Source organism: Cynoglossus semilaevis, chromosome 1 (genome assembly GCF_000523025.1).
Source record: "Cynoglossus semilaevis isolate Cse_v1.0 chromosome 1, Cse_v1.0, whole genome shotgun sequence".
In the NCBI taxonomy this organism is placed as follows: Eukaryota; Metazoa; Chordata; class Actinopteri; order Pleuronectiformes; family Cynoglossidae; genus Cynoglossus; species Cynoglossus semilaevis.
The window spans coordinates 34,433,018-34,452,891 of record NC_024307.1 but is presented as its reverse complement, the minus strand read 5'-3'; the positions used below and the strand labels follow the sequence as shown (position 1 = coordinate 34,452,891).

The 19,874-nt window shown below is 37.5% G+C and overlaps 1 protein-coding gene across 1 annotated transcript in view; it reads left to right on the top strand.

Moving 5' to 3' along the window:
- The first annotated feature begins 4,738 nt into the window (after window positions 1-4,738).
- The window catches only part of nat16 (N-acetyltransferase 16), a 27,201-nt gene continuing 12,065 nt past the window's right edge, over window positions 4,739-19,874 (top strand). The window contains exon 1 of the mRNA XM_008328604.3: window positions 4,739-4,936. The gene's annotated coding sequence lies outside the window, so the exon portion shown is untranslated. The remainder of the gene's footprint in view (window positions 4,937-19,874) is intronic.

The window sequence follows — 19,874 nt, the reverse complement described above, 5'->3', positions numbered from 1 at the left end:
GCGGGGGGTGCCTCCAGATAAAAGAGGAAAGCCAAACAAAAATGAGGTTACGGAAGCACAGCTCACCACACTGACTCACATGGATGAAGGTCGAACTGTATGTAGGTTGCAGGGCATTACGTAATTCTGTATGTGACTGAGTACACTACACATAAGGCTGCCATGGGTGTTTATATAATATATAAATGAAGGTCATGAATGGTGAAAAGTGAAGTCAGGAGAAATGTAGGTACAGAAAAACATGAACTATTTATTACTAGTATTTCTCTTTAAATATAATATGTCATGAGAGTGTTTTGAACTGCAATGTTTCTTTATTCAAAAGAAAAAAAAAATCAGCTGATTATGTCATTCATTCATTCATTCATGGGGCTGGAGCCAATCCCAGAACTCATGTACAGAGTACACACTGGATAGATTAAAGTCTATCTATGAGCTACAATATATAAAAACCATTCAAAGTCACATTCATACCTATAGTCAATTTAGAGTAAAAAAAAAAATCACCTACATGATAATGAACTGTAGAAGGAAACCATCATCGGCTTGATATATTTAATACAAAATAAAAAATCAAATCAAAAACACGTAAAAAAAAAGTGCTTCTTTATTGATTTTGGTTTTATCAACTCGCAGAGTAGACTTCAGTTATGTTGGTTACAATTGTTATGAAACTGTTTCAGTGATAGTGTATGTTACTGATGAAACAAACTGTATTTAATATAACATTGGAAACATTAAATAAGTCGGATGGGGCTTCAAGATACGAGTTACCCGAAATACCCGAGAACAGTAAGCAACTTCGCAAGCTTTTCCTTGTGATGCTGTCCCTCGCTGGGTTATTCTACCGTTTTTATACCTATGTTTTTGATGTTTAGATCGGAGGATTTTAATTCACGAACAAATTAATTGGTTTTTAATTATTTTTAATAGGGAAAGTGCAATTGAGATATGAGCCGATCAACACACAATTGCTGTTGTGGAACAGATTAAACTCGTATCTTATAGCCCCATTGTATAACATTTTAAACTAATATGCTTGATATTATATATATATATGTACATATATATATATACTGTATATTATTTAGATATATTGAGAAACAATGTGTGGAGCAAAGTATTAGATATGGACCAAAACAGTTAGCCAACAATCTCATCAGGACCAAATGTGATAAAGTAATGTAATAATAATAACAATAAACACCTCCAGTCTCTCCAAAGATTTTCTGTACTCACAGTGGACACATGTAGATCAAATAAAAGATGATCTCAAAAAAAAAAAAATCGAAAAAGAGTTTAAGGGGTCCCCCCTTTCTCATTATCATTTTTTTTTTTTTTTTTGCTTTTGTCCTCATAAATTCCTGTTTTGACCGTTTTGTTTCGGTGATAAAAGTCTTTCGGCCAAAAACCGAAAATGCACTTTTGGGCTATTTACGGCCGAAAATATTTAGTGGCCAAGTATTTGGTGCATCCCTAGTGTGAACCCAAAGGTCAAACTGAGAGGGCTTCCACATCCAAAAATAAAACCTCATTGAGAACAGGCACTAAAAGCACAATGTTGTACATTTGTAATAAGCACCTTTTAGGCTAAATTGATATTTCTGACATTCCATCATTTGAAACAACCGCATTTTATATGCATCGAAAGATAAGTCCATAGAGCAAATCTGAAACACAAATCCCTGCCCCCTCTCACCTTCCCAAACAAAGCAAGATACAACCCCTCACCCCCCATCTGTTATTATTGTCTCCTTAAAGGGGTGTCAGCATGTACCAACCCCCATTTTCCCCAGTAATTAGAACTATGCTCTTATGTGTCCTACCTAATCCTTACCACCTGTTTCTTGTTAGAGTTTGCAGATTCACATTTAATCCAGTCCCAATATTATGGACCTCACAAATATACTGTGGGGCTTTAAGATACGGGCTACCCAAAATACAAGCTACAAGTAAACAACTTTCGCAAGATTTTCCTGACACCCGGTCGCTTATTCTCCCTCGCTGGGTTATTTTTGTCCCATTTTTGTAACAATAATATCAAATCTTTTCTTAATTATATTTATTTTATATTATCAATATATTGCTTTATTTATTTATTATTTTTTGATGTTTAGATGGAGGAGTTATTTAATTAATTAATAGCAAATTTCTGGGGGAAATTTGAATGAATGAATTGATTTTTATTTATTTCTAATTGAGAAAATTCAATCAAGATAAGATTGACTTGATGAGTGCTGTTGTGGAACAGATTAAACTCATATCTTGAAGCCCCATTGTATTCACTTTCTTTTGGTCAACGAAAGACATGTCAACTCATTTTTTTCTGTCCTTGAGGTTTGAAGCCATAATAATGTTATAATTTACTTCAGGGGTGACAACTCATTTTCACCGACGGGGCTCCCTGTTCGGTTCAATTGTAAATTGACTATATAGATGTAATTACTCCATAACATATTAACAAATCTTTTCTGCAATTGATAATTTTTTTATTCAAGTTACAATTGTTGTTCATTTCTGTGTAATAACAAAAAAAATCATCATGTTAAGAAGCTTTAAGAGTTTGACTTTTTGACTTTTTTTCTCAGCCCCCTATTTTGAAATAACTGATTTGGTGAAGTTTTGAGATAATATTGAGACAATAAGGGCAAACTTGTCTAAATGGTGTAACCATGCAGTAAAATGCAACACTAAAATATGGTAGTTGTTGAAAACTGTGAAATGATGATCTAAACAGCCTCTGAAATACTATATATATTGGCATAATCTTAAACAGTTTTTTTTTTTAAATACCAAATAATAGTAAAGAAAAACGCCTGCCTCGGAAACAGAGACCAGAGAGTCCTGGGTTCAATTACCAGAGGAACCACATGCTTGGCACCTGCTGGGGGCAGCCTGTTAAGAGCATATCTGCTGTTAAAACAAGAATTTCCCAAATATAGGATCAATATATCTGTATATATATGCACTTTTATATATATATTTTTATATATATTTTATATATATTTTATATATATTTTATATATATTATATATATATTTTATATATATTTTATATATATTTTATATATATATACATTTTAGTATAGATTAAAAAAAATCCAACAATTTTTTTAACAAGTTTAAAGTATATTTGTCGCTAAACCTGGCATAACACTTAACAATAAACAATAAATTGCTTAAAAAAATATATTCGTGTCCCATTGAGTCATTTTTCATTCCCTAACAAGACACAAAAGCTTGGTAAGTAATGGTAAGCAAGTAATGTTCTTAACCGCCATGACCTGTATGCATCCTCGAAGTGAAGGACTCCATTGCGGAAGAAATAGCATATTGAAGCACATTTCAAGTTTGCAGTACAACATGGAGACAAGCCGGTGAAATACTGAGAGCAAAGCATGCTGTCATCTGCCAGGATGATGAAGGTAAAACGATAGTTGACATTTCAGCAAGAGAGAGATCCCAAACACACAGGTAAATAAACTCTCAGTAGGTTTCAGAGAAAGAAAATAGAAAGTTGCTAGAATGACTTGAATCCAAAAGAAAATCCAATAGAAAAAGGTTCATAGAAGGAGGCCCACGGAACCTTCAAGATTTGAAGATGGTTTGTGTGGAAGAATGGGCCAAAGTCACACCTTAGCTATGCATGCAGCTAGTTTCTCTACAGGTGTCGTCCTGAAGTTGTCATCAGCGACAAAGGCTTTTGTATTACTTTAGGTAGAATATTTTTGAGTTAGTGTATTTAATACATTTTTCCCCTGTGTCATTCTGTTCTATTACACAACTTTAATTTTTAAAATATTTATTTTTGATTTCTTCGCATGTCTGGATTGCATGGGTTATTACTGACATCTGATGAAACATTCATGACAATATTCGAATTTTCGAATTATATTTACTTAGGAAAATGTTGAAGTGTTCAATGTGTGTGTGCTATATGTGTATACATATATGTATATGTATATATAAGCACTATATATGTATATACACACATATACATACAGTATATATCTACATATATACATACATTTATACATTTATATATATATCACATATATATATATATATAGGAATTTCCAATGACAAATAATGGAATGAAATACATTTTATTTATTCAATATTTCAACAGTTTAAACAGAATACAGAAGTAGCTTTTCCAAATCAGCAAATCATATATATTAAAAAGACATATATATATTTATATATTTTATATATATTTTTATATATTTTTATATTTTTTTTAATGTTACCACATATATATTTTTGTATTGTTTAACATACCACCCTTTTTTAATTAATATTTTTGTAGCAGCCAGGATTTGAATGGAGAAAATGTTCTTTTAATGATGACTGAAGGTCTAAATGCACGTTCGCGATAACACTAAATCAAGGCAACACAGTATCTTTGACCTTGTAGTGAGACAGACTAGGAAACACATGTTTTTTTTTTCTTAAAGAATGTTAGTACTGACAAATGTCATTATATAAAATGGATACTTGAATAATCTTTTATTTTATTTTTTTTCTTATTTATAGTTGTGTTTTGTTATTCATGTAATTAAATCTTAATGTAGAGTAAGTATTTGTGTTTGATAAAAAACATATATATTATATATAACATTTATATAATATCACACATTTATAATGTACATTAACGTTTGGGGTTGTGTGTGCTGCGAATAATAGATACTGTAGATAGAGAGAGAGAGAGACAGATAGATAGATGGATGGATGGATGGGGGCATGAGCACGCTGGGATGACGTTGAATTAAAGGGGCGGAGCTTGTGCCTGGCATAGGGTCCTGCTGGTGCTCTATTAGCGACATAACCCGGTCGGTGAAGCAGCAGCGGCGACTCATCACTCCGTGAGCACAGACCACTAGAACAGAGCAGCTGAACAGGCACCCTTTTTCGTCCATAAACCGGCCATCAGCACGGTAAGAGCCGCGGTCAGTAGCTAGAAAATTGTATTAAAAATGACAGAAAATGCAGGGCCCCAGAGAAGCGCAGTAAGGGCCCGCTCCTCTTTTCATTGTGAATATAGTGTGCGTGCATGTCGATACGTGTGCGTGTGTGTGTGTGTGTGTGTGAGAGAGAGAGAGAGAGAGAGAATGGGAGTAAAACTCGATATTGATATCAAATATTAATAGGAAAATCCAGCAGTGACGTGATGCTGACCGCGGTGATGTGTGTTTTAGCTCCGGTTTTTTTTTTTTTCACCCGGTCTGTGCTCGGTTATCACGTCGATGACGTCACAGTCGCATCATCATCCTCATCACCATCATCATCTTCAGGCCTGTACAGAGGAAAGAGCCCAGCGGATTTCTGCGACACGAAGCGCGCACATTAACAAGACAGGGCAGCAGAACCTAACCGCTTTATCTATACCATAACCTGGGGTCGGGGCGAGAATTTTTTTTTTTTTTTTAAAGTAAAGTTATATATATATATATATTTATATATATATTCATATATATTTAGTTCTGAAATTGTGTCTTGAACTCTCATCATTTGTCATTGGACCTCAAGTGAACCTGCTGCCTGTGCATTCCTTACGCCAGCAACTGTGTGTATGTGTGTGTATGTGTGTTTAAAAGAGAGAGGGGGTGCGCAAGAGAGAGAGAGAGAGAGAGAAAGAGAGCAGGTGTCTGTCACTATTTATGGTAAAATCATGAAAAGTGTATTTATATTTGACAGTCTGACTCCCCCCCCCCATGTCAAATAAGTCTGAAATGTTTATTCTAAAATGTGATTTCTATCTTCTTTTTTTTTTTTTAAGTTTCTATAAAAAGGCCAATGCAGCTAATGGCGACTTGTATCTGGGACACAGTTGATTTTCTGTGGCTTACATTACTAACACAGCAATAGTAGGCACTGTTGCCCTCCGTTGTTGTTCTCTTACGTTTATATTGACATAAAATTAAAGTTAAAATGCACCACTGGCCATAATGTCGACCCCTAAGTGAGACCTTAAAGCAGGCATGGGCAAACTAAGGCCCAGGGACCAGATGTGGCCCATTCAGCTTTTAAAATAGGGCTTGCCAAACTTTAAAAGCATTTTAGCATTTTAGCCTTTATGCATGACTTTTACATGTAATTTATATTAGTTCACACGAACGCTCTTTCTTTCTGCTCCTGACCCGGCCCCCCCTGTTCAATTTTAGGACAATTGTGGCCCGCGAGAAAAGTAAACCAATCATGTCTTCTGGTGTTCAAATGGGGTTGCGTAAAATGTCTAGTAAGCCCCCCCTGGGTCAACCCCCAAATGGGGTTGCGTAAAATGTCTAGTATTTGATTAAAAAAAATTACTGATAACTTATTTTTTTATTTATTTTTACATTTTTTTTAAATGCTTTTAAGTGCTTAATGTTATCGGTGAACCAACAACTAGTTTTGATCAAAGTATTCTTATAAGACACTGCTGTCTGGAAAAAAAAAACTTTACAGCAATGTGAAGAATCAAGAATCACCACTGACCATAATGAACTATATGGTACAGCTCATGCGGTTGTGGGACTAACAGTAGAACGTAGAAGATCCAACTCCAACGAGGACCCCTCCCTGCTGGGGATGAGCTCCAACTCCCCCACAACCCTGAAAACTACCTATCTGTTGCAGATTATTAAATTAGTCTGACTAGTGTTGTTAGCACTTCTGCTGAATATACCAATCTCCCTTCTGTTAGCGGCAAAACATATCTTATCTCATATTTGCCGCCTGCTTAAAACAAGACTTTGGAACACTATGTGCTTTATACCACAAAAACAGAGATCAACACGTAAGCCATAAGAAGTTATCAGTTATTTGGCCTTAATGATATTGAAACCATTCGCTCTGTGCATAATATTTTGGTCCTGATGTAAATGTTGTTATTTCAAACACTGAACAGCTTCACATTCCAGTCCTAACGTATCAAAGACTGCCATGAGTGAGTTTTTTAAAGAACACAGTGTGTTCGATTAAATCTACATTTTCGCATCAATCCATCCAACCATCCATCCCACTAGTCTGAGGCTAAGAGCCACAATTTTGCGCTAGTGAGATTATACTATAAAAAAAAAAAAAAAATGTGAGATTATACTATAAAAAAATTAAAAAAACACAAACACAAACTTTGACATGAAAGTACTTGCCACTTGCTGCTCCAGAGCCGTGGGTTGGCCTTGCCTGATCTATTGTCTACGTATGTCATCACAGACTATATCAACTCGAGGGCTGGATGCTCGTATATAATTAAATAAAAATATAATTTTTGTCTAACGTTATTGGACTGGATTGATTGGTGGCCATAGATCCAGTTAACGATCTATGGCTTAATCCTGAGCAGGTTCATGGGACAAAATGGTGCCAGTTCCGTCAATCATCAGGTAAAGGGAGGCGATTGCCCTAATGATCAAATTCCCAAAATTAGGGATGTCCGATAATATCAGTTGATATTATTGATAATTAAATAATTAATATATTATAATATATTAATAATAATTGTTATCGGTTTTCCCTCCAATGATGAAACACAATAGCAGTAACTTATTCTAAACTCCTTCATTGCTCTCAACCCAGCTTCTCCCTTTTTCCCTTTTCCCTCCTCTCACACTCTCCTCACTCTCTCTTCCTCATATACACACACTAGTGCTCTCACCACACCTCCTTCCATAACTGTTAATTCCTACATAACGCATGAACCCTACATTGAGTGACTATTACAGTAGTTTCTGGGGGAAGTGCTTCTCAAATAGAGTACACATGTGTAAATGAAGGGGAGAACAGTGAAATGGTGAGGTTACAAGGAGCAGAGGTGGTGAAGGTGCAGGAGTTTAGTTACTTAGGATCAACTGTTCAGAGCAGAGGAGACTGTGGAAGAGAGGTGAAGAATAGAGTACAGGCAGCTGGAGAAAAGTGTCTGAGAGTGATCTGTGACAGAAGAGTGTCAGCTGAGGTGAAGGGAAAGGTTTACAGGACGGTGGTGAGACCAGCCATGATTTATGGTTTAGAGACACTAGCAATAGACAGAAGACAGGAGGCGGAGCTGGATCAGGAATGGTCATTAGAGGGACAACACAGACAGGAAGGTTAGGAGAAAAAACTAGAGAAGCCAGATTGAGATGGTTTGGACATGTGCAGAGGAGGGACAGTGGATGCATTGGTAGACGAATGTTAGAGATGGAGCTACCAGGTAGGAGACAAAGAGGAGATATATGGATGCAGTGAGGGAGGACATGCAGATAGTTGGAGTCAGAGTAGAAGATGCAGAGAACAGGGAGAGATGGAAATCAATGATTTGCTGTGGCAACCCCTGAAAAAGGGACAAAGCCGAAAGAAAAAGAAGACGATAATCACGGGATTGCATGCAGAATGCTGGTGCCAGCAACTTATACAGTGGTTTATACAGATAAATAAATAAATATTACCAGGTGATCAATAGTATTTTCGGAGGGTGGGGGGGTGGTAGAGCGTATAGCCCCACTTTAATCTTTCCTTTTTTCTTTAATAACAAATCTAATTGAGTAAATCTGATATCAGCAAATATTATACTACAACTAAATCTTTATAGGGCATTTAGCAACAGCCTTAAAGTATGTGATATTGGAGATGCTCATTTTAGTTTGAAACAATCTATAACAGGGAATTAAACCCAAACTAATGAAAAGCTGAAGCAGGGAAATAGATACTGTATAAAACATAATGCCTGGAGCCAATACCAAGACATAGTAATAATACACTTTTTTCACTTCAATTTATGAAATTAAAAAAATAGAATAAATAACACAACGCAATATAATAAGTTCTTAGTGTGTAAATCACGAGCGCGGGTTCCACTGTATTTGGTTTTTTAGACAAGCTGTGGTTTCTTGTAAATATTTTTTTTTTTCCTTTCACGCAGTAGCAGTTAAATATTTCTGGTATATCAAGACTTGATAAATGAATGTGATCAAATTGGTGAAAGTTGACCCTAATTTAACGTCCTACGATTTAACGTCTGTTACTAAGCCCAAACGAAGACGCTGACACAGATGACTGGTTAACAGTCTTTATTTTTCTTCACAATAATGTGCGCTCTCCTGCGCTGTGCCCGGCTTCCATATACGGTCTGTCCGTCTTGTCCGTCCAGTATTCACTCCTCTGTTCACTCTCCTCTCTCCTTGGTCCCGGCTCCTACTAATATAAGGAGAGGAGCTGGATTACTCCAACTGCGCTCACCTGCATCCGGGGCTGCACCTGCGTCACCTAGAGAGGGTTGATAACAGTGTGGGGGAGGTTCGTAAAGGGTAAATATATATGTAAGTTATATGATAACTAGTGGCGCTTTGGCCCAGAGGCAATGTCCTCTGTCATTGGTGTGGAACCCCAGGGTTCACCTCCTGGGCAAGTTCGAATCCCAGTTAGGACGGTTGGTACCTTCCAGTGGACTCACCACCTGCAGGAAGGTTTAGGGGGGTTGGTACGGTGCAGTGTGATTTGGGTGGTGGTCATGGGGACTGCTGCCCCCGCAACCTGGTAACGGATAAGCGGATGAAAATGGATGGATGGATGGATGGATGGATGGATGATAACTATCTCGCCTCCACTTTTCGCGGTGGGTCTTACTATTATTAACCATATAAACACTGAGTCATATACAGCTACATGCATGTAATCATAGCACCTTAAAATATCGTGTATATACAAAGTATACTCAGTTCATATGAGTTTATATATATATATATATATATTTAATAACACCTCCCATGCCAAAAATAGTGTGAACACCCCAGCATTAGACAGTATAGTGCAGGTCGGGGACCCAATTGCTCACGGTCCCAGACGTGGTTCTTTGGATGACTGCATCTGTCTCGCAGAAGAATCTTAGCTGGCATTTCTTAACACAAGTAATACATAATAAATAAATAAATAAATAAGTAAAACATTACAGTAATAACAGTGTTGAATGAATCTTTTAAAAAAAAAAAAACATTTCCGTGTATTTGCGGTGGCAGCGTACATCTCTGCATTGTGTTAAATAATTGCAGTGAAATCATCAGCTTGGTACATCATTAATCATTTTTACTGGCATAAAAAATTGAAAACATTGAAACGCTGAAGATATAAAAAAAAACATCAAGTTAATGATAAAATTTCACGTTTTAATCCATACATTTTTTTTTTTTTTGCGCTGGAGCCAATCATATCAAAACCATGCAGCACCAGTAGTCGCATTAATGGTCAGACGTTTTTATGCATTGGATAGTGTATAGTGTATAGTGATAGTATAAAACGCTATACATTTGTAAAATATCTTTAACAGCTTTTTTTTTTTTTTTTAACACTTCAGAGACTTGAATTGCTGTAGTAATGCACGTTACTGCGATCTTGAGGATCTTGAGTATCCTTGATGTCCTTCCCCTACAAGTCTCAAGGTGGCAGGGGGAAAAAAAGCGGGCCTTGCGAGTACTGATGCTCTCAGGCCTGCGGCTTCTGAGGTTGGCCTCCATTCACTGGAGCGGGGTGTGAGCTGGGATTCCTTGTGACCATCTGCTGCAGTTATGCAAACCGGGCATGCAGGGAGGGGAGGTCAAAGCCGATGACCCTCTCTTTAGTTTTCGGAGCAATTTCTCCACATCCAAGGTGGTGTTGCCGTACCACTGCTCGTGAGAATAGCTCTATTGAGTAAAAATTCTGTTTCATTCTGAAAACATCAGTTAGGGTCTTGTGTTCTTGTCTTGCGTCCTTTGGCATACTGATGAAGAAGAGCCTCGTTGGGGCTCCATTCACTATTGTTGCAGTGTTCTTTGCCCAGCTGAAGCTCTCCATAATGTTGTAGGAATGGCTGTTAGAGTGTGCTCTGTCTAAGAGCACACACTAACAGCCTACGTGGAAAGGGTTTTCTTCTGAAGTCCATGTCGAGCTTTTCCTATTTTGTCTATGTAGAGCCTACAACAACAGTGAATGGATGGTAGCAGAATTGGGTTTATGCTGCAGACATTGCTAAGTTAACAAAAGCGTCATTGCATTGCTCTCTGTCACCTTTAAGAGCATCAGAGAGGCATATGAAATTATAGGCGTTTTAGTCTTTTTAAACCCTGCCACCATCTGGAACTAGAAGAGACTTCTTCTGGTTTCCTGTGACTCTGTCTGTGTCGGTCACATGTAGGTGTAGTATATGTTTTACATCAGGTTCTACATCACGGTTCTGTTACCATCTGGTTGTCACTTTTCATTGATCCTCAACTTACACAGACATACAGTATGTATAGGGCTACGTTATTTCATTTACACAATAAGAAAAAAACCAAACCCAAAGGGTTGCATTTTCATTTTCATATTTTCGCTTAGCATTCAAACACGTATAAAACAGGCATGATCAAATTGCGAACCTCAGTATCCTGACCATGTGATGGTTCCGTCCAGACCTATGACCAATCTCTGATAAATTCACGAGATTAAATGATTTTCATTGAGCATTTTAACCGACTTATCCTGACTATATTTACAGCATAGCAACGTCTAAAAAAAAAAGTTCGCTAAAGGTGCTGTGAATTTTTGGGCTACCCTTAAAAAATTTTTTTTGATAGGACAGTTGTGTAGAAGTACTAAAACACTGCTTGCTGAGACATGATTTGAAGGGGGGGAAAACTATAAGATGTGTGAAAAAAAAAAAGAAACGAAAATGATTACTGGTAGTCACATGCCTATTTCTCTCATTAAGTCAGTGCTTCTCAAATAGTGGGGCGGGCCCCCGGGAGGGCCGGGTGAGATGGCACGGGGCCGTGAGTGGCTTCCAATGGAATAGGGCACGCATTACAATCCTCCAGTCACTAGGTGGCAGCAACTCATACAGTGGTTTGTACAGATAAAAATATACATGTTATCAGGTTCTCAATAGTATTTCAATTTGCTGGGGTGTGGGTCGGAGAGAGGGGATGGGCCTGTTAGACTTTTTAATCAGGCCAACCAAACATGCCCAAATGATATTATTATATTATATTATCATTAGGTCCATGTCATTTTGCCATTTCCCTGCATGCTCCTGTTTCCCTAATAGATGGTGCACTCCACCGGTGAGGTGTAATACGCGCTCCTTCCACTGTTTCCCTTTGATTTAACTACCAACCCATGTTTCCCTAATAGATGTTTCCCTTTGATTTAACTACCAACCCTTCGGTAAAAATGAGCAGGTCAAGGAAAAGAAAAGCTGAAAGTAAGTGCCGAGTGTTTAGTAAGGTTGCGGTTTTCAAAGGATAAAATATCAGTCGTCACTTAGCCACGAGGAGTAGTAAAGGCTAAAAGCATTAATATACAGCTTTTATATGTCATTTATCTTAGTTCACCCCAACACTCCATCTATCGGCTTCTGCCTCCCCGCTGCCCCCACATACGCACACAGGATAGAGGCTTCCTGTTTTTTGCAAAAGAAACCCTTAGACAAAAGAACAAAAAGGCCTACTCACGCATCCCACGATAAGAACGTAGAGTAGAATGCGAGGAATAAAATGAACACCCGTCTTCTCCTCCTATGAAACAAATTACTAATGTTGTAAGCTTGGGAATACACTTGCTAAGCTAAGCTAGGCTAAGCTACGTGTGTTTGCACTTTCAAAAGTTTTATTGATTGATCACCAAACAAAGTTCCCCCAACAAGCGCAAAAGGTTTCTGATATACAATGGCAACATTGCAGTGAATGGATGTATGAGTACATAAAGAGCGATTTATATAATAACACGAAAGTTGTCAGACATTTGCTTTTTTTTTAAAAAAAAAATGCTAGTGTAAAATGCTGATTTTGACATGCAGACAACAATCTATTCAAACACAATTTTATCCAGTGTTCAGTATGACACTTTAACTCTAATCATATGATGTACAGAATAGATGAAGCCATTAAATACATTTATTATTTTGGTTTTTTTTTGTTTGTTCATGTAACGGTACAAAGCTGTCAACAGTTAACTTTCAGGAATGTACGAGGCGTTAATTTCGTTTAGGTAATTGTGTTTTTATAGGTGAACGACTCTCAGTTCAAAGCGCCGTTCTTTTTTGCTAATTTTGACACAGCGTGTCGATCAGTACTGGTGGCTTTATGCAACTACAGTCGCAAATGACAGATCCAGACAGGAACTTCTGATTTTCTATCTTCTATCACCAGGCCACTAAAGTCTCTATGCAGGAAAACTCTGTGTGGGGAGGAAATATTAGCAGTCGACCTTTTTTTTTTGTCTTTGTCTTTGTCAGCAACTTTGCATAGTAACTTAAATAAAATATTGCCTCCTCATATGTAAATGAGCTTAGTTACTTAGGCGGTGTATTCCTAAGTAATGCCAATAATTCAAATGGATACAGGATCCTCTCTGATGAGCCAAACATAACTCCTATCTTCTCACAGGTCCTGTAACTTTATCAGCTCCAAAAGCTTGAGTGTCTTCCAAGGTCAACGTTGAAATGCCAGTGACAGTGATGGTAAAAAAAAAGGGAGGGGGAGGGGGTTATTTTCAGAATGTCCAGAGCTGCATGTGTTGAAGCATTTTTTTTTTAACTTAACAAAATATTATGGAGTCATGGGATTCACTTACAGTAGTGAACGTAGCTATCACTTTTCAATGAGTGAGTGCTGTGGTCTAAAATAGACCAGGGGTGTTTAAAGCTAGGTTTAAATGTATCTGTCAGTTTGTCCCAGAACTATAGTAGTAGGTTGTAGCTAGGTTTGTTATTATTTAAATGATGAAATAAGGATTAAAAATAAAAAAAGACATACATTATAAATACAGTTTGCATTATTTTACCTAAACTAACAGCTATTACTATTCTAGTCATCTACCCCAGATGAAACGTAAACCAGGTCAGAGGTCACTTGTTCAAATTGCACTACTGTAAGCTGAACTTGAAGTATAGTTTGGTAAAAAAAAAATATTCTTGGGGGCTTAATGGTCTTTCATAGTTTTCAGCAAGTGACGGTGGTGGAGAAACATATTCCGGAATTTAAATACTTAGTTTATTTTAATACTTTTACTAAATTGGACGTACCAGGAAGAGGCCATAGTAAAAGAAAACAAATGAACATGAAAGCCCTGTAGAACAAGAGTAACAAAAATAGAAAATAGTAAAATACTATGTTATGGTGTTGGAAATGTCCAAGAATGTCTCAAGGACGAGTTTTTTACTACTAAACCTCAGTAGAACTCAAGTGATTAAACCTGACCATAAGCATCTGAGTAAAGTACCTAAGCAACAGTTGGATGAATTCACCGTCAACGTGAATAAACCCGACGTATGAACTTTGACCAACATAATGAATGCAATGAAAAACAACGAAGACAGACCCGTCATTGTTGTCTTTTATTTGACCCTTCTTAAAGAAGCTGTCCAAACAAGACTTTTGTTTCTTTCTTAAAATTCTCTTTTATGATGAGTCCCGTGACTCGCAACCTGATCTTGGAGCATCTTGATATGGAGAGCTGTAACAGGTAGCTGTAGCAGGGAGAGAATCAGATTCATATGACCAACATGGAGGTCTGTTTCTTGACCCTTGACCTGATGGTTGTTGAGCTCAGTGCCTCAAGGTTCACCATAAGGAAACTCAAAAAAAAATTGTTGTACCATTTAAGGCCCATATTAGAGTAATCCTCAAATAAAATTAGAGAAATAATTTCTAAAAAATAAATTAGGGCATCATGATGTCCAAATAAGTTTGGTCTCCTATAAAAAGCTGTAGCACAACTGCTTAGAAAAACTAAAAGAGAGACTATCTTACTCCATGCTACCTTCTCTAGTCTGCCTTCCTGGTAAACCCAGGATAAATGTTTCCTTTTGAAAAAATAAAGCCTTCTGGCTTCAACTTTTCCAGTGAAAAGATGTCCGTACCTTCTCTAGTCTGCCTTTCTGGTAAACCCAGGATAAATGTTTCCTTTTGAAAAAATTCAACTTTTCCAGTGAAAAGATGTCCGCGGTCCAGTCAAAAAATAATATTGTATTGTTTTGATCTCACTTGTCTCAAATCTCAAAACTTAAATAATGCGATTGTCACATAGACATTTATTTACATTTACAGTCTTCCTATATTGTGATTCTCCTTTCTCTCTCTCAGTACATCGCACATTTTTCTTTAATCTGATCTCCTGAAATTATCACTATATCGCAAATATAAAAATATATTTAAAAAAGTAAAATAAAAGACATTATAAAATAATTATATACATATATATGGAAGTGTTGGCTTTAAAAATTTGGATTCTCATTTTTAAATTGAGATAGGCGCATTTGCGAATGATCGCTGGTAGCTCTCCTGAAATTATCACTATATCGCAAATATAAAAATATATTTAAAAAAGTAAAATAAAAGACATTATAAAATAATTATATACATATATATGGAAGTGTTGGCTTTAAAAATTTGGATTCTCATTTTTAAATTGAGATAGGCGCATTTGCGAATGATCGCTGGTAGCTCTCCTGAAATTATCACTATATCGCAAATATAAAAATATATTTAAAAAAGTAAAATAAAAGACATTATAAAATAATTATATACATATATATGGAAGTGTTGGCTTTAAAAATTTGGATTCTCATTTTTAAATTGAGATAGGCGCATTTGCGAATGATCGCTGGTAGCTCTGTTTACCTAGATAAAATCGTACACAGCGTACTATTGGCTAATACAATGCGTACGTGGAGTACTTTTGGTTAATTGGCTAACTACTGGCACTTCTGTTCCTCACGCTGATTTGCTCATGCATTATAGCATCTCTCAGCATCTCCCCTTGTCTGTCCACTTCGCTCTGCGTCATTGTACAACTCTACTGTGCATATAATTCCCCTTGTCTGTCCACTACTCTCTGGTTCACTTCGCTCTGCGTCGTTGTACAACTCTACTGTGCATATAATTGTGTGCTGAAGGGAAATACATTCTAGGAACGGTTGATAACAGTGTTTGTAAAGGGTAAATATATATACGTAAATAATATAATAACTATCTCGCCTCCAGTTTGTGATTTTCTCATTTTCGCGGTGGGTCTTGGAACACAGCTTCTGCAATAGGAGAGGGATCACTGTACTTGTGTATGAAAAAACTCCCTCCAGTGTGTTGGATTTTGCTTTCCCAGATACCCCTTTCTTACCCCTAATCTTACTATATGAGAGTAGGATTATGCTCATGCAAAAAATGTATTCAGTTGGGAGGGTTGCCACCGCTTCTGTCTTCTTATTTCAAAAAGTGTCTCTGTCTACTTATTGAATGCAATGCTGTATTCTACCTATCTGGGCTTTGCATAAATAATAGTTTCTAGATGGCGCTTGTGGCCCAACCGTGTGCCAAGACCCCCAGGGTTAGGAAACTGCATTACAGGTTGAATGTGTAGTTCCAGATTTGGACATGACCAAGCAGTAATCCAGATCGTTAGCCTTCACCTTTGGATTGCTAGCTCTGTGCCCTCACCTCATACAGTATCATTAGAAGGATCACTGAACCTCAAGGACACTCACGTCAGTACTTCACAAATAGTGGGGCGTTCCCCCCTGAGGAGGGGGTGGGGGTGGGGAGGCTTACAATGAAATATGGTGCGCTGGAAGGAAGAAATGTGCCGCTACTGTAATGCTTGAACGATAATCAAGCCTCCAGTCACTAGCTGGCAGCAATGTATACACTGGTTTGTACAGATAGGGAAACACATATTATCAGGTTCTCAATAATGTTCTGTCCCCTTAATTGAGAACCACTGACTTACGTCAATATCAAAGACTAAAGAGTCACTAGTCTCCCAAGAAGTACAGTGGATCACACTAATCCGTTCCACAACAGCACTTGTGTGTCAATTCACTTATCATATCTTAATTGCATTTTTCCCCATTAAAAATAACTAAAAAGTATCTTAATTGCATTTTTCCTCATTAAAAATAACTAAAAAAAAACCCCAATGAATTAGTTCCCGCCCCCAGAAATATACTATTAATGAATTAAATTAAAACTCCCCCATCTAAACATCAAAAACATAGATATAAACAAATAAGATAAAAACGTATTGATAATATAAAATAATAATTAATAAGAAAGCATTTTATATTATTGTTTTAAATATGGGTAAAATAACCCAGCGAGTGTCCGTATTATTAGTACTACAAACACAAAAAAAAAAAACCTACAATCCGCACAGAGTGATGATTAAAAGATTCACCCACTAATCATTTTCTGGTGCATGTGTGTCATTGGTTTGTTTTATGTATAGGCAAGGCTGCGTTGGATAAATGACATGGAGCCTGCTATCGCACAACATGGCGATATACTTATGTGTTTGCATCAGCATGGAGTCAGCGGGCATGAAGCACCGGAGCCACGGATCTGCCCCGGGAGACATGAATCATTTTGGTGACCATGTTCTCAACGCATGACCAGCTGGAAAGTCCTCTGATGATGGTGTGTTCCTTTGTGTTTTGAATATTTTCCAATTAGGGCTGGGTGATGGAGAAAACACATTGTTTCACGTTTATTGGTGATATATATTGTTTTAGCTCATTTTGCGTGCTGCCTGACGCGGTTGGTCAGTAACCTAAGCAGGCAGTCTTTTACACTGGCCAAATTGAATTGAGTATGTGATAATATAAACAGTATGTTGTGGTGCTAATTTGAACTCTGTCAGAATTAATTAGGGAGAAACACCTTTCATCATTCTCCAATATTGATAATAAGGAATAAGGAATGGTGCAGAAATGGTTGGACGATACGCTGGATTTTCAAAAACTTCATATTTTTGGTTGAACTTGAATGTTATCCATAAATGCTTGATTGGAATTATGTGGCCAAAACATTAGGGAATACACTACTGCATGTCCTTAAAAAGCAATATCCAATTTTTATAGTAGAAGAAAATTAATATTGGTATGGTTGTTTTTCTCATTTTATTGCCCAGCTCTGATTTCATTGCACAAAAGACCTTTCTGCTATGATGACAATAGTCTTAAGTATCTGTGCTTCGTTGAAATATGGAGGAACAATGCAGCAGACTCCAAATAACATAGAGAAGTGAGTGTCTGCCATGTTTGGCCTTGGTATTGGTATTTTTTTGTAGGGGGGTGGTATCTAGGGTTTGTGTGTTACAAACATCATTTCATATCGACTGTGGAAGCTTGAAAGAAGAACCTTTTACAAAGGTATTTTAAAAAAGACTGCAGCAGTGCAAAAGCGTCCTCTGCCCAATTGTATCCTTCCAAGGCGTCACATGGAGGAGCAGGACGATACATCAAAATCGGCTTCCTTGCACAATACAGCTATGCTAATGGATAAAGTCAAATGCTATGCGCATGTGCCTTTGAGTTATATGAGGCTGTCCTAATAGATACCGTTCATTGGGTAGATTTCCTGTGAGGTAGAAAAGGCAGAGGTAAACACACAGTTGATCTGAGAAATGGTGTTGACATTTCACCTAGTTTATTTTGGTAATGAAGAGGAGGAACTCCTTGTCATAGTTTTGGGCAGATGCATAGATAGATGGATGGATGGATGGATGGATGGATGGATGGATGGATGGATGGATGGATGGATGGATGGATGGATGGATGGATGGATGGATGAGTGGATAGATAGATAGATAGGTAGATGGATGGATGGATGGATGGATGGATGGATGGATAGATAGATAGATAGATAGACAGATAGATAGATAGATAGATAGATAGATAGATAGATAGATAGATAGATAGATAGATAGATAGATAGATAGATAGATAGATAGATAGATAGATATTATTAATGCCTTGGGTAATTTAGGGATGGACATGGAGATGGAGACATTGCTAGGTGTTTTTTCAGAACTATTCTTCGCAACAACCTTCAACCAAGGTGTTTTCACAGCCGCAACTCACTCTGAACGTATTCACTCATTTTTCCCTTAGAGACCGTAACGCTTGCATTGCATGAACTTGCTTGGAACATTGAAACATGCTACAGTGACGTTGTAATCTTATCTCCTGAAAACAATGAACCAAAATGAACGGTACAGCACAGACTATCGGACTCTAATATGGCTGTTGAATCGCAGTTGCACTCAGACCTTCAAGTACGTGAATATTTTAATGTTGAATTGGATGAGTGCTGTGGCATACAAGATAAACCTCAACTGGCAATATTTGTGTGGTCTGTGTTAAATACTTGTGCGATCAAAGATGAACTCCTTGGCTTAGATGTGAAAAAAACAATGATGGCTGCATTGGCTGCGTTTGTCGCTTCTTTGAGCTTTTGGATGCCATGAAGTCGTTCTCGGAAGAGAAGGACAAGCACTATCCCGAGCTGTCAGAACTCAAGTGAGTTATGGATCTGGATTTTTTGGGAGACATTCTGTCTTACTTGTACAGAGCGAACCTGACCCTACAGGCGTTTGCCAACAAACTAAAACTTCAAGATGCATATTCAGAAGAGAGACGTAACGCATTTTTCCACTCTGCTAAATGCCAGCGAGGAAGTCCCTGATGCTGGAAACAGCCAGATATGCAACAATGGTTAAAGACCTGCACAGAAGCTATGTGACCCAGTTGATCTCCAACTGAAAATACCATAGATCATGTTCCTCATCAACCTGTTTAATGCGGAGACAGACTTGAAAACCTCGCTGGTCACCGATGATGGTGCGACTGAGTTGTAGACGACCGATCTTTGTGAAGAGGACCAACTGAAACCTCCTTTGAGAAAAGGAACTATGAAATTCTGGAAAAGTACCCAAATGTCAAACAGGCTTCGCTTAACATACTGTCAACATACGTCTCCAAGTCTGTTTTTTCTACCCTGAAACTCGTCGTGGTGCTGCCTATCGTACTCACTCTAAAAGAAAAGAGCTACAGAAAAACAACACCACCACTGACCACCCATCAATGATGAAAGATCCAGCAGAGCAACACCATTCACACAAGAGAGTAAA